Source organism: Scyliorhinus torazame, chromosome 7, assembly GCF_047496885.1.
Source record: "Scyliorhinus torazame isolate Kashiwa2021f chromosome 7, sScyTor2.1, whole genome shotgun sequence".
Lineage (NCBI taxonomy): Eukaryota > Metazoa > Chordata > Chondrichthyes > Carcharhiniformes > Scyliorhinidae > Scyliorhinus > Scyliorhinus torazame.
The window spans coordinates 204,464,435-204,479,471 of NC_092713.1; the positions used below are offsets into that span (position 1 = coordinate 204,464,435).

General features: G+C 57.2%; 1 non-coding gene across 1 annotated transcript; it reads right to left on the bottom strand.

Moving 5' to 3' along the window:
- trnaa-agc (transfer RNA alanine (anticodon AGC)) lies at positions 1-73 on the bottom strand. The gene has a single exon. It is a non-coding gene; the product is annotated as a tRNA-Ala (tRNA).
- Between the last annotated feature and the right edge of the window lie 14,964 nt (positions 74-15,037).

Here is a 15,037-nt window from a genome sequence, read left to right on the forward strand (position 1 = left end):
TGGAGAATGCGGGCATCGATCCCGCTACCTCTCGCATGCTAAGCGAGCGCTCTACCATTTGAGCTAATTCCCCTTCGTGTATGAGGATCATCCGCTCCTCTTTTTGTAACACTATTGGTTCATCAGGGCCTTGCTGGTGTAGCATTCTTAGTGATTGACAGGGGAATGGACCAATAACAGTCTGCCTTCGGGAGGCAGGGCTGCTCATGTAATCCAATCAGAGGTGGAGGAAGATGATAGGTTCCTTACACCTTCCATCCTGATGAGTCCACCCTGCCAGTTAGTGCAAACAGGGCCGATCAGCAAGGACCGACGCACCCGCCCGCGATTAAACATCCAGCTCTGCACCATCGGCGCAGTGGGGTTACGCTACACGTTTAGACGTGGATCGTGGACTCGTGTTTCTCGGCACGAAATGCAATTTATTTCGCTTCAGGATGTGAACCCTTGAGGCTAAACACGGACCCAGTCACACTCATTGCAGAAAGCTAGCAGTTTTTTAATTGAAAGTTTTTTTTTAAATACTCGTTTTTGATGTTTCTCACTCCCAAGCCAACTTTATTTGAAATAAATTATCACCAGCGCCGCCCCAAATCCCAAATTGGGAGGTCTGACTGCACAATTAAAGATTCACGGAATTGGCACAGCACAGGAGCCCATTCGGCCCCTCGGACGCAGGAATACCCTGTACATGTTCCTTGGTATGAATGTTGGCTCAAATTTCCCAGAAAACAAAGACTCCTCGCTCCACTGTCTGGCATCATTTCCCGTTGTTCTCCCCAGTTATTTTTTCAGTGGCATTTTGGTTGCTCACAACCCCAGGGATGGATCCACAAACACACTCACCGTGTGAAACGACGGCCCGTGTTTTCAGTGCTCTTTACACGTACCCTGCAAACCCTCGTCAATGCCGCGTTAATGTCATTTACTCTCCCCGCATATTTTCACAAGGGTACCAATCCCGATTGAAGCAGCTCTTAAAAATGGGTCACAAAACACATTTTTCTCTCAGCCTGTTTATTGCTTCTGGGCCTTTTGGTGACTTCCATCATTGTCACCAGTTTGGGTGACTGTGCGGAATCTGCATCTTCTCCCTGTGTCTGCGTGGGTTTCCTCCGGGTGCTCCAATTTCATCCCACAAGTCCCGAAAGATGTGCTGTAAGGCAACTTGGGCATTCTGAATTCTCCCTCTATACCCGAACAGGTGCCGGATTGCGGCGACTAGGGGATTTTCACAGTGACTTCATTGCAGTGTTAATGTAAGCCTACTTGTGACAATAAAGATTATTATTTTATTTCTGCAGCATCTGGTAGATTTCCAGAATTTTTGTGTTTTTAAAATATTTTTATTCTCCTTTTTCACATTTTCTCCCAAATTTACACCCAACAATAAACAATGATCAGTAACGAATGTAATGTCAATCCCCATAGCAATAACAATGATCCCATCTTCCCACCAAACCCCAAACATTAGCCTGCATGTTAACATAAACAAATGACACAGGAGAATCAGGAATCGCCCACAGTCACCATTAACACATAGGGGGCGATTTTCTAATATGGAGCCCAAGTGTTCGCGCTGTCGTGAACGCCGTCTCGTTTCACGACGGCACGAACCGGACCCGGGTACGACCGAGCACGGCGCTGGAGCGGTTCACGCCAAATGGCGCCGCGCCAACCCACGCATGCGCAGCTTGGCCGCGCCAACCTGCGCATGCACAGGGGACTTCTTTAGCGCGCCAGCCCCGACTCAACATGCGTCAGTGTTCAGGGGCCAGCCGCGCCAGAAAGTAGGCCCGGGGGGGGGGGGGGGGGGGGGGGGGGAGGCCGGCCCGCCGATCGGTGGTCCCCGATCGTGGGCCAGACCCCATCGGAGGAGCCCCCCTCCCCCCCATAGGCCGCCCCCGACTGTTTGCGCAGCGTTCCCACCGGCAGCGACCAGCGGTGAACGGCGCCGCGGTGAACGGCGTGGGCGGGATTCTGTCGTATTGGGTGCGGCCGCTCGGCCCATCCGGGCCGGAGAATCGGTGGCCCCGCCGATTCCAGCGGCCCGCGGCCGGCGCTGCATCAAACGCGCCGTCGCAAATGACGCCGATTCTCCGCACCCCGGAGAATCGCGCCCCGGCGTTGGGGCGTCGTGGCGCGGTTGCGCCGATTCTCCGGCCCGGCGCAGGGCTCAGAGAATCGCCTCCCATACAGGCCCGCTCCTCCCAACTCTCCCAGCCCTTTCCCCCCCCCCCCCCCAATGTTCGATGTAATCCAATTCTCGAAAGTGCATAATGAATAACGCCCATGAATTGGAGAACCTCTCCATCCTTCCCCTCAGTTCAAATTTGACCTTTTCAACCATCAAGACTTTTCTGTTTATGATCCAGATTTTGCAATGGTGAAATTGTCAGGGTTCACTGTGATTACTCCTCTGAAATTGTCAGTAACTTTTGGAGCCCACACGTGCGAAGTTAACATAGAAATCCAGAGGTTGCTGTCAGTGATTCTCTGCTGTCCCATTGGGTGCACCATTGAACTCACTCCACACCCCTTGTCAGAAATCAAGGAGAAATCACTGAACTGACGAGAGGATGTCCTGTTATGGAGCTGGCTTTGCAGTAAATACCCTATAAAACTCCTATTGGTTGAAGTGTAACTTGGTTTTTAACAGTTAATTATTTTCATAGCTACTGCTTGAAAAAATCTCTCTGAATCTGGAAAACAAGATTTATATCTGGAATGTCAAATTCTCCATAATTATAAGCATAATCACAATTTCAAATTAATTTTTTAAAATATGACATTTTAGCTTCAAGCTTAATCCCTTTCCAATCATTTATTTTGCTTTCTGTAAAAGTGAATTAAAAATGAAGAGTTATCAGTGCATTTTACCGCCTGCTTTTGGTGACTGAGAGAACTCTTCAATATGATTGGCTAATTACTCTGCTTGATGACATCACTGGTGCTGGATGACTGGAGATCCCTTTAACTTGGTGCCAGATTAAAACTGACATCTGAAAAGGGGAAATTGACAAAATGGAAATAGCTAGTTCCTTGTGGGCAATTTTCCTTGAGGTCAGTGGCAAGCTCTGTCACTGCATTGAGTGCACAATTCTGGCCAAAATAACACAATAGCCTGAAGAAGTCATATAGGCTTGAAACTTTAATTCTGTTTCTCTCTTCACAGATGCTGCCAGGTTTTTTTTAATTCACTTCTTTTACGGGATGTGGGCTTCGCAGGCTAGGCCAACATTTGTTGCCCATCCCTAATTGCCCTTGAGTGGTTGTGGTGAGCTGCCTTTGTGAACCTTTGCAGTCCATGTGGTGTAGGTACGGCCACAATGCTGTTAGGGAGGGAGTTCCAGGATTGTGTCCCAACGACAGTGAAGGAACGATGATATATTTCCAAGTCAGGATGGGGAGTGACTTGGAGGGGGACTTCCAAGTGGTGTTCCCATGTATCTGCTGCCCTTGTCCTTCTAGACGGTGGTGGTCTCGGACTTGGAAAGTGCTGCCTAAGGAGCCTTGATGAGTTCCTGCAGTGCATCTTGTAGATGGTACACACTGCCGCTACTGTGGGTTGGTGGTGGAAGGAATGAATAGTTTTGGAAGGAGTGTCAATCAGGTGGACTGATTTGTCCTGGATGGTGTTGAGCTTCTTGAGTGTTGTTGAAGCTGCACTCATCCAGGCAAGTGGAGAGTATTCCATCACACACCTGACTTATGCCTTGTAGGTGGTCGACAGGCTTTGGGGAGTCAGGAGGTGAGTTACTCGCCGTAGGATTCTGAGCTTCTGAACTGTTCTTGTAGACACAGTATTTATATGGCTGGTCCAGTTAAGCTTCGAATCAATGGTAAGCCCCAGGATGTTGATAGTGGGGGATTCAGTGTTGGTTGTGGCATTAAATGTCAATGGGCATTGGTTTGATTCAATCTTATTGGAGATGATCATTGCCTGGCACTTATGTGGTGCGAATGCTACTTGCCATTTGACAGCCCAAGCCTGGATAGTGTCCAGATCTTGCTGCATTTGCACGTGGACTGCTTCGGTGTCTGAGGAGTCGCGAATGGTGCTGGATTTTGTGCAATCATCAGTGAACAACCCACATCTGACCTTTTGTTGAAAGGAATTGATGAAGCAGCTGAAGATGGTTGGACCTAGGACACTATCCTGTGGAACTCCTGCAGTGATGTCCAGGGACTGAGATGATTGACCTCCAATAACCAAAACCATCTTTCTTTGTGCCAGGTATGACTCCAACCAGCAGAGATTCCCCCCCCCCCCCCCCCCCCCCCTCTAGATGCCTTACTCAGTCAAATGCTGCCTTGATGTCAAGGGCAGTCACTCTCACCTCACCTCTGGAGTTCAGGGGCGAAATTCTCCGTTATCGGCGGAAACTCCGCCGATCGGCGCAAAAAACGGCGCAAATCCCACTTGCGTCACGTCATAAAAATGGGCCGATAGTCTGCGGCCCGAAATGGGCTAGCAGCGACGTAACGGGATCCGCGCTTGCGCAGTGGTTCACGCCGTGCAGCGTCATACGCGCTGCACGGCGTGACGGCTCATAAGGCCGCGCAGCTCCCCCCCACCCGACCGGAACAGCCGACCGCAACACCCGACTTGATGGCTGGCCGTCGCTCAGCCCCGAGGTTCGAGTCACGCGATGTGGAGGCGCTCCTGGATGCGGTGGAGCAGAGGAGGGACGCCCTGTATCCCGGGCACGGCCGCAGAGTTGCCCCACGCCACAGCCGGCGTCTGTGGAGGGAGGTGGCAGAGGCCGTCACCGCTGTGGCCCTAACACCACGGACAGGCACCCAGTGCCACAAGAAGGTGAACGACCTCGTCAGAGCAGGCAGGGTGAGCGTCCCCCATATCCCCCATATCCCCTCTCCCCCAAATCCCCCCTCCCCCATATCCCCCCCTCCCCCATATCCCCCCCTCCCCCATATCCCCCATATCCCCCATATCCCCCCTCCCCCATATCCCCCATATCCCCCCTCCCCCATATCCCCCCTCCCCCATATCCCCCATATCCCCCCTCCCCCATATCCCCCATATCCCCCCTCCACCATATCCCCCATATTCCCCCCTCCCCCATATCCCCCATATCCCCCCTCCCCCATATCCCCCATATCCCCCCTCCCCCATATCCCCCCTCCCCCATATCCCCCATATCCCCAAGTGAATCCAGCCCTAACCTTAACCTCTGCAATGCACGCGCAACCGATGGCGTGCATTCATATACCTACCTAACACTGTTGCCTTTTACCCCTGCCACCCCCCCCCCCCCGCCCCCCCCCCCCAGGAGAAGCGCGCACACAACAATAGGGAGCATGTGAGGACTGGAGGAGGGCCCGCTGATGAGAGGCCACTGACCGTACACGAGGTAAGGGCCCTGGAACTGGCTGGCGGACCTGAGGACCGGGAGGTTGCTGATGCAGAGGTCGGGGCCCTACGAGCAAGTCAGCCACCAACAGCCCGTCCCCATATCCCCCCTCCCCTATATCCCCCTCTCCCGTATCACCTGATCACTGCCTGATGTCTAACCATGCATGCTTCATTGTGTATCGCAGGACCAAACGTCCAGGCACCCATCCCCGCAGATGCAGACCGCCCGCAGGATGCCCCTCGGAGACCACGGGAGACGGAGAGACCCGCACCCTCCAGCATGCGACGCCCGCAGGATGCCCCTCGGAGACCACGGGAGACGGAGAGACCCGCACCCTCCAGCATGCGACGCCCGCAGGATGCCCCTCGGAGACCACGGGAGACGGAGAGACCCGCACCCTCCAGCATGCGACGCCCGCAGGATGCCCCTCGGAGACCACGGGAGACGGAGAGACCCGAACCCTCCAGCATGCGACGCCCGCAGGATGCCCCTCGGAGACCACGGGAGACGGAGAGACCCGAACCCTCCAGCATGCGACGCCCGCAGGATGCCCCTCGGAGACCACGGGAGACGGAGAGACCCGAACCCTCCAGCATGCGACGCCCGCAGGATGCCCCTCGGAGACCACGGGAGACGGAGAGACCCGAACCCTCCAGCATGCGACGCCCGCAGGATGCCCCTCGGAGACCACGGGAGACGGAGAGACCTGGAGCAACAGGGAGACGACACCCCCGTCACGTGCGGGAGCGACCACCCAGCGATGAGGGGGGCAGCCACAGGCCCCCGTCACATCCGAGCCAGGACACCACTACCCAGGACACCACTATCCAGGACACCCCTACCCGGGACACCACTACCCAGGACACCCCTACCCGGGACACCACTACCCGGGACAGCACTACCCGGGACAGCACTACCCGGGACAGCACTACCCGGGACAGCACTACCCAGGACACCCCTACCGGGGAAGACGAAATACCGGACAGTGACTCAGAGTGGATGGGTGGAGACGAACCCCCACCCCAAAGTGCCATGGACTCAGAGTGGGATGAAGAGCACGACACAACGCCACTGCTGTCACCAACACCCTCCACCATCGCAGAAACACTCACCACGGTTGGGCACTTTAGTGATGAGGCGTCTGGTACACTCACTGGTGCGCACAACACAGCCGTCCCGGTACAGCAGGTGGAGGTAGGAGCAGCAGAGGGACCGGGCGGTCGGAGGGCAGCCCAGGCCAAGCGAACATCTGCCGCCCAGATGGATCCCGGGTTCCTGCAGTTACCACACCCACACATAGATCCGATGCAACCACCGACACGGAGACGAGCGAATAGGGTGACGGGTGGCTTGCGGCGGCTGCGGTCGCAGGTGGAGGAGTCCACCCGCGTCCAGGAGCTGGGAGTGGTCCCGGTCATGCGTGCCACCCAGGCTGACACCGCACGGGTGGCGTCCGCGGTGGAGGCAATGGGTGCGACGGTGTCAGTCTTGGGGAACGGTTTGCGAGGCCTGGGGCCTTCCGTGCAGGCGGCGTCTGTGGCCCAGGAAATGGCTGCCCTCTCACAGGAGGCCATGAGCCAGTGCCAGCGCCAGATGGCAGAGGCGCTCAACGCCATAGCCCAGTCTCAGCAGGCCATGGCCCAGTCTCAGCAGGCCATAGCCCAGTCTCTGCAGGCCATGGCCCAGTCTCTGCAGGCCATGGCCCAGTCTCAGCAGGCCATCGCTGAGGGCATCGGCGCCAGTGGCCATGTGCGAGCTGGCGTCGCACTGTCGCAGACAGGGTTCGACAACCCCCTGGGCTCCATGGCTGCAAACCTGCAGACCCCTGTCGATACCAGCACGGGCCTCCAGGACTGGCAGCGCCAGATGTCGGGGGCGCGTCGGATGGCCAGTCCGTTCGCATCCCCCACCCATGTAGAGGCCTGGGGGCCATCGGGCACCCCGAGGGAGGAGGAGGTGGTGTGGTCCGTCCCGGCTCCCTCTGTAGGGGAGGTCCCGGTACACCGCGACACCTCGGACTCCCCCCCTTCCGTCCCAGGTGCATCGGGTGGGCAACGGGCAGGACAGGCTGGCAGCTCGCCATCCCAGTCGCCCGGGCCGCAGCCTGGCCCATCTAGGCCAGGACGCCCCAGGAAACGGCCGCCAAAGGGATCCAGTGTCAGAGGGCAGGAATCACAGGAATCCACCTCCAGTTCTGCTGTACCGTCTGGGGAACCACGTAGACGTAGTCAAAGGGCCCGTAAGGCCAAACAATTAGACACTGAGTAAGTTGGCACGGGTGCAGGGCACAGATGAGTTTTAGGCGCTAGGGCACGTGCATGAACTCCTTTGGTTATTAAAGTCAATGTTACACCTACCGAAGCTGCCTTTGTGCTCTGTCCAAAGTGTGCGGGGGTGTCATGTACGTTGAGCGCAAGTGTGTGTGTGAGGGGTGGTCTTACCTCAGCCCCAGGTGAGTCTGCCCCCTTCCCCCTGGGCCGCCATCAACATCCCCCGGGCAGAGGACGGGACCGTGCGCTGCAGTGTCACAGCCGCATGCAGGGATGGTCCGGGTGGTTGGTGGTACTGTGGCCATGGGTCAGACATAGTCCAACGATGTAGAGCCAGGAGCTCATCGGAGGCGGGTTGTCATCATTCTCCATGGCCTGCGATAGACACGCGTCCACCCGCAACTGGGTGAGCCCGGCCCGTTGTGCCGCCGGTGGATCGGCAATTGGGAGTGGGGGGGTGGTGTGCATGCGGGTGGGGTGTGTGGGGTTGGGGAGGGGGGTGAGGGTGCTGGGTGGGTGGATGGGTGGGGGGTGTGGGTGGTCGGCTGTTGTCATGGTGTGCGGTCTGTGGCCATACTACCCGATTCCCACGCCCATCTAGTCAGTGAAGCGGGCGTCTATCAGTCTGTCCCGTGCCCGCTGGGCCAGCCGGTAACGGTGGACAGCCACCCGTCTGTGTCTACCCCGTCTGCCCTGACCATTGCCCCCATCCCCCTCATCTGGGGAGGACTGGGCCTCTTCCTGCTGCTCCTCCACTCCGCCCTCCTCTGCCTGCGGCACATCGCCCCTCTGCTGGGCTATGTTGTGCAGGACGCAGCACACCACAATGATGCGGCCGACCCTATCTGACCGATACTGGAGGGCGCCCCCAGAGAGGTCCAGGCACCTGAAACGCATCTTCAGCACGCCAAAGCACCTCTCGATCACTCCCCTTGTCGCTACATGGGCATCATTGTAGCGGTTCTCCGCCTCATTGCGTGGCCTCCGTATAGGCGTCATCAGCCACGATCGCAATGGGTAGCCCCTGTCGCCCAGCAACCAGCCCCTCAGCCGGGGATGGCGTCCCTCGTACATGCCGGGGATGGATGACCGCGACAACACGAATGAGTCGTGTACACTGCCTGGGTGACGGGCGCAGACGTGCAGGATCATCATGCGGTGGTCGCAGACCACCTGTACGTTCATCGAATAGGTCCCCTTCCTATTAGTGAACACGGCCCTGTTATCTGCAGGTGGCCGCACGGCGACGTGCATCCCATCGATCGCGCCCTGGACCATGGGGAACCCGGCAACGGCAGAGAAGCCCACGGCCCGGGCATCTTGGCTGGCCCGGTCCACGGGGAAGCGGATGTAGCGGTGCGCCATGGCATAAAGGGCATCTGTCACTGCCCGGATGCACCGATGCACCGATGTCTGCGATATGCCGGACAGGTCCCCACTCGGTGCCTGGAATGACCCCGTTGCATAAAAGTTCAGGGCCACCGTAACCTTGACGGACACGGGGAGAGGGTGTCCCCCGCCAGTGCCACGCGGTGACAGGTGTGCCAGCAGGTGGCAGATGTGTGCCACGGTTTCCCGGCTCATCCGGAGTCTCCTCCTGCATTCCCGGTCCGTGAGGTCCTGGTATGACTGCCGGGGCCGGTACACACGGGGCGCCCTCGGATGCCTCCGTTGCCGTGGGGCCGCGACGTCCTCCTCCCCCTCCTCGTCCTGTCAGTCAGCTGTCCCTCCAGCCTGGGCGGCTGCCGCCTGCCCCTCTGCGGCAGCCTGCGCCGCCTCTCTGGCACGCTCCTCCTCCTCCTCCTCCTCCTCCACATCCAGGGCAACATAGACATGAGCGGCTGCCACCACGGCGGCCAACATCGCTGGATGGTCTGAAAACATGACAGCCTGGTGGGGGGGAGGGGAACGATGACATGTCATCATTGCCCATATCCCCTCCTCCCCCCAGCCAGGTGGCATGGACCGCATGGGTCCAACTGTTGGAGGCTGGCACCTGGCCAGGTGGACCAACTCATTTGCCCTCCCATCACCCACCCCGGCATGGACCCCCCCCACCCCCCCCAACCTCCACCCCGGCACGGACCCCCTCCCCAACACCCACCCCAGCACGGACCCCCCCCCAACCTCCACCCCGGCACGGACCCCCTCCCCAACCCCCAACCTCCACCCCGGCACGGACCCCCTCCACAACCTCCACCCCAGCACAGACCCCCCCCCAACCTCCACCCCGGCACGGACCCCCTCCCCAACCTCCACCCCGGCACGGACCCCCTCCCCAACCCCCAACCTCCACCCCAGCATGGACCCCCCCCCAACCTCCACCCCGGCACGGACCCCCTCCCCAACCCCCAACCTCCACCCCGGCACGGACCCCCTCCCCAACCCCCAACCTCCACCCCAGCACGGACCCCCCCCCAACCTCCACCCCGGCACGGACCCCCTCCACAACCTCCACCCCAGCACGGACCCCCCCCCAACCTCCACCCCGGCACGGACCCCCTCCCCAACCCCCAACCTCCACCCCGGCACGGACCCCCCCCCAACCTCCACCCCAGCACGGACCCCCCCCCAACCTCCACCCCGGCACGGACCCCCTCCCCAACCCCCAACCTCCACCCCGGCACGGACCCCCTCCCCAACCCCCAACCTCCACCCCAGCACGGACCCCCCCCCAACCTCCACCCCGGCACGGACCCCCTCCACAACCCCCAACCTCCACCCCAGCACGGACCCCCTCCACAACCTCCACCCCAGCACGGACCCCCCCCCAACCTCCACCCCAGCACGGACCCCCCCCCAACCTCCACCCCGGCACGGACCCCCTCCACAACCCCCAACCTCCACCCCGGCACGGACCCCCTCCCGGCACTCCCCCGGAGCCCAGCCTACTCTAACCCCCCCCCCCCCCCCCCCCCGCCGCACACACACACAAGCCGAGACACACCTCTCCTCAGGCAATCAGTCTGCGGCCACGCCATTTCCTGCCCAGAGCCAACCCCCCAGGCCGTCACTCACCTCCTCGCTGGTCGGCGTGAGCCTGGAGCACCGGGTCACGCCGATGAAAAGGAGGTTTGATTCACGTCGACGTGAACGGTCATCACGTCGACGGGACTTCGGCCCATCCGGAAGGGAGAATATCGGCAGGCCGAAAATCGGCTGCCTTGCGCAGACCCGTGACATTCTCCGCGGCAGCGGCGCCATTAACGCCCCGCCGACTTTTCTCCCTTCGGAGACTTCGGCGGGGGCGGGGGCGGGATTCACGGCGGCCAACGGCCATTCTCCGACCCGACGGGGGGTCGGAGAATGACGCCCCTGCTCTTTTGACCATGTTCGAACCAAGGCTGTAATGTCTTTATTTCAGATTTCCAGCATCCACAGTATTTCACTTTTATTACAACTAACTGTGGTTCTCTCCTCACCAACATTGACCGACCTGTTGAGTATTTTCTGTTAGATTAGTAATCTCTTTAGAGATTATCTTTTCATTTTTAAAAGTTCACTCTAGAAGTGTCTTTTTTGCGACTTAATGAATGTTACATATTTACAACATGGAAACATAACATTTGAACTTTTTGGTTTTTAATTTTTTTATTGAAAATATTTTTATTGGTATTTCAAATAACAATTACAGAATAAACAAGAAACGCAGAGAAAAAAAAACTATGTTTCACACCTTAAATATCGTGCAAAGACATCAGTTTGAACAGCCAGCCCCTCTTTGTCACCATAGCCGTGACTGGGTTCTAACGCTAGATAGTAATTACATTTGTACAACAATGTTCGTTTTTCAGAACAGTCTGTGTTCCTGCCAGTTAGCAGTAGGAGTCGTTTCTCATTTCCCCCTTCTGTATCCTGGGTGTGTTTGTGGTTTCCCCTCTTGTTTGGTGGAGGGGGACTCCCTCCCCCTTGGTCTTTATGCCTTCGAGAGGGGTGGGTCTGCTTGTTACCCCTGTTTCTCCTCATTTAGGTGAGGCATGTGCTCCCTCCAATAGATGGCACTCCTCCTCCTCCCTTCCCTATTCTTCTTTAGCTCTCCTCTCTCTGGGCGGCTGTCCCTATCCCTGCTTTCCGGATCCATCCTCCCCTCCCTCCTTTCCCCTCTCTGCCCCCTTCCCCCCCAGCTAGCTCGCTCACCCCTGCCCCCCCCCCCCCCCACCCCCCTCCCCGACTGGCTGCTGGTTGAAACCAGGTCCGTGAATACGTTTGTGAACCTGCTCCACGTGGTGTGGAACCTCTGTTCGGACCCTCTTATTTTACCCAGCCTCAGGAATTCAGCCAGGATTAGGAGCCATTCCGAGGCCCGGGACGGTGCTGCCGACTTCCATCCTAGCAGAAGCCTTCGCCTGGTTATCAGTGAGGCGAAGGTCAGGGTGTCCGCCTCTTTCCCTGCCCCGAAGACTGCCACAGATGGGCTCAGCTCCATCTCGACCCCCACCACCATGGACATAGCCTCGAAGAAGATCAACCAGAATTCCCTGAGGCATGAGCAGAACATGTGAGTGTGGTTGGCCAGACCGCCCTGGCACTCTCACACTTGTCCTCCACATCTGGGAAGAACCAGCTCATTCGCGTCTTGGTAAGGTATGCTCTGTTCACCACCTTGAGTTGCATCAGGCTTAGCCCAGTGCAGGAGGAGGTGAAGTTGATCCTGTGCAGCGCCTCGATCCAGAGTCCTCCCCCTATCTCCGTGCCAAATTCCTCTCCCCACTTTCGTTGGTTTCATCCAGTGGAGTCCTAACCTTTTCCATGAGCCTCCTGTATATGTCACTGCATTTGTCGTCCCCTAACCAGTCCAGCCCGACCATCGTGTCCAGGAGTGTGTGCGTGGGTCTTTGGGGAACTCTTTCATCGCCTTGCGGAGAAAGCTAGATAGCTGCAGATATCTGAGCTCGTTCCCTTTCGGGAGTGTGGAACTTCTCTGTGAGCTCCCCCAGGGTCACAAGTCTACGTATATGTCCTCTACCGTCAGTGTTCCTCTGTCTCCTCCCCACATCCCAAAGGCGCAAACCAGTGGTTATTGCAGGAGGGGGCCCCCGTGGACACCTAACTAGTTCAAAATAGCATCTGAACTGCTTCCACGTCCGATGGGTGGCTACTACCACCAGGCTCGTGGTGTATGTGTGTGGTACATCAGCCACTCACTTCGGGTGTGATGCGGTTGTCAGCACTCGGAGAGAGGTTCCCATGCAGGAGGCCTTCTCCATTCGGATCCAATCTGCCTCTGGCTCCCTTAGCCACTCCCTCACCCTCTCCACGTTGGCTGCCTAGTGGTAGAACAGAAGATTTGGTAGGCCCAGGCCCCCCACATGCCGCCCTCATTGTAAAATGGACTTCCATATTCTAGGTACTCTTCCATCCCAGACAAAGGCCATGATTAGTTTGTCAACCATGATGAAGAAGGATTTGGAGATGAAGATCAGGAGCAATCTAAATATGAAGAGGAACCTAGGTAACTTGTTCATTTTGACCGTCTATATCCTTCCGGCTAGCAAAAGAGGGAGTGAGTCCCATCTTTACAGGTCCTTCGTCACCTCCTCCATCAAGCTGGGGAGGTTCCATTTGTGGAGCCTCCTCCAGGTGTGGGCCAGTTGGATCCCCAGGTACGTGAACTTAGTTTGCGTTACATTAACAGTAGTTCCTCCAGCTCCACTCCTCCCTCTTGGGGGTTTACCAAGAAGATTTCACTCATACCCAGGTTGAGTTTGTAACCTGAGAAGGCATTGAGCTCCCTGAGGAGTCTGGTTATCTTTCCCATGTTGGCCAGGGAGTTTGACACATAGAGGAGCCGGTCATCAACATAGAATGAAACTCTATGTTCTCTGTCCCCTCTCCGAATGCCCATCCACCAATCTGCTGACCTAAGGTCTGTAGCCAGTGGCTCAATTGCTAGTGTGAACAGGAGCGGGAATAACAGGCACTCCTGCCTCATTCCATTCTGCAGCCAAAGGTATTCGGAGATATAAGTGTTTGTCCGAACGCTCGCCATAGGATCGCTGTCCAGGAGTTTCCCCCACATTGTGAATCCCTCTTCAAACCCAAACTATTCAAGCACCTCTATGAGGTATCTTCATTCTACTCAATCAAAGGCAGGGAGACGATCACCTCTGGTGTCCTCTCCCCAGGTGAGGTCATAACTATGTTCAGCAGGCCTCTGACGTTCGCTGTTAATTGTCTTCCTTTAACAAACCTGGTCCGATCTTCCGCTATCACACCTGGCAGACAGCTCTCCAGTCGCCTTGCCAGAGCTTTCGCCAGGATTTTCACGTCAGTGTTTATGAGAGAAATGGGTTTGTATGATCCATACTCTGTTGGGTCTTTGTCCTTTTTGGGGATCGATGAGATGGAGGCCTGGGCCAGTGTGGGCAGCAGGGCCCCCTTCGACAGCGAGCCACTGAACATCTCCCATAGGTGCTGGGCCAGCGCTGTTCAAAATCTTTTGTAAAAGTCTGCCGGTATCCCATCCGGTCTCACACGTTCCCTGATTGCATGAAGTTGATGGACTCCATTGCCCAGCCCGAGTAGTGCTTCCAGTCTTTTTTTTGTTGTCTCCCATTGCCTGTATGTCCAGCCTATCGAGGAACTGTTCCATCCCTGAGGCCTCCTCCAGGTTAATAGTTCGGAGGTGTATAGCCCTCGGTCAAAAATTCGTAATGGCCTTATTGACATTGTTTGGGTCCGCTACTATCCTACTATTACTGTCCCTGATCTGAGCTTTCGCGGCTGCCTGTTTTCTTAGCTGGTGTGCCAGCATGCAGCTGGCTTTGTCTCCATGTTCGTAAAAGGCCTGGAGGAGTTCATAGACTGTTTTCGCGTGCAGCTCAAATTCCATCTGCAGCTGTTTTTCCACCTGTAGTTGGGGCGGTGGGGTACCGCTGATCCACTTCCAGTATGGAGTTGATCAGCCACTGCTTGGTTTCCCTTTCCTTCCTCTCCCTAAGGAGCCTATAAGCTATAATTCCCCCCCCCCCCCCCCCGCCCGCGATCGCTGCCTTCAGTGCCTCCCTGAGCATGGAGGGTGAGACCTCCCCGTCTGGTTGCAGGATACACAATCGTCACAGGCTTGGGATATTTTAGTGCGGAATTCCTTATCGGTGAGGAGAGCTGCATCCAGCCTCCATGGAGAGCATTGGGCCCGTCCCTTTTCCAACCACACGTCGATGTAGTGCAGCGCTTGGTTGGAGATTACAATCCCGGAGTGTTCGCCCCTTGTTACTCCGGGAAGCACCCTCTCCCCTACCACAAAAATGTCTGTCCGTGAGTAGGCCTTATGCACGAGAGAGAAGAAGAACTCTTTTTCCTCCGGGTGATGGACCCTCCAAGGGTCTACCGCCCCCCCCCCCCCCCCCCGCCCGAATCGCTCCCCTGGGTCCGTCGCTGTGCTCGTTG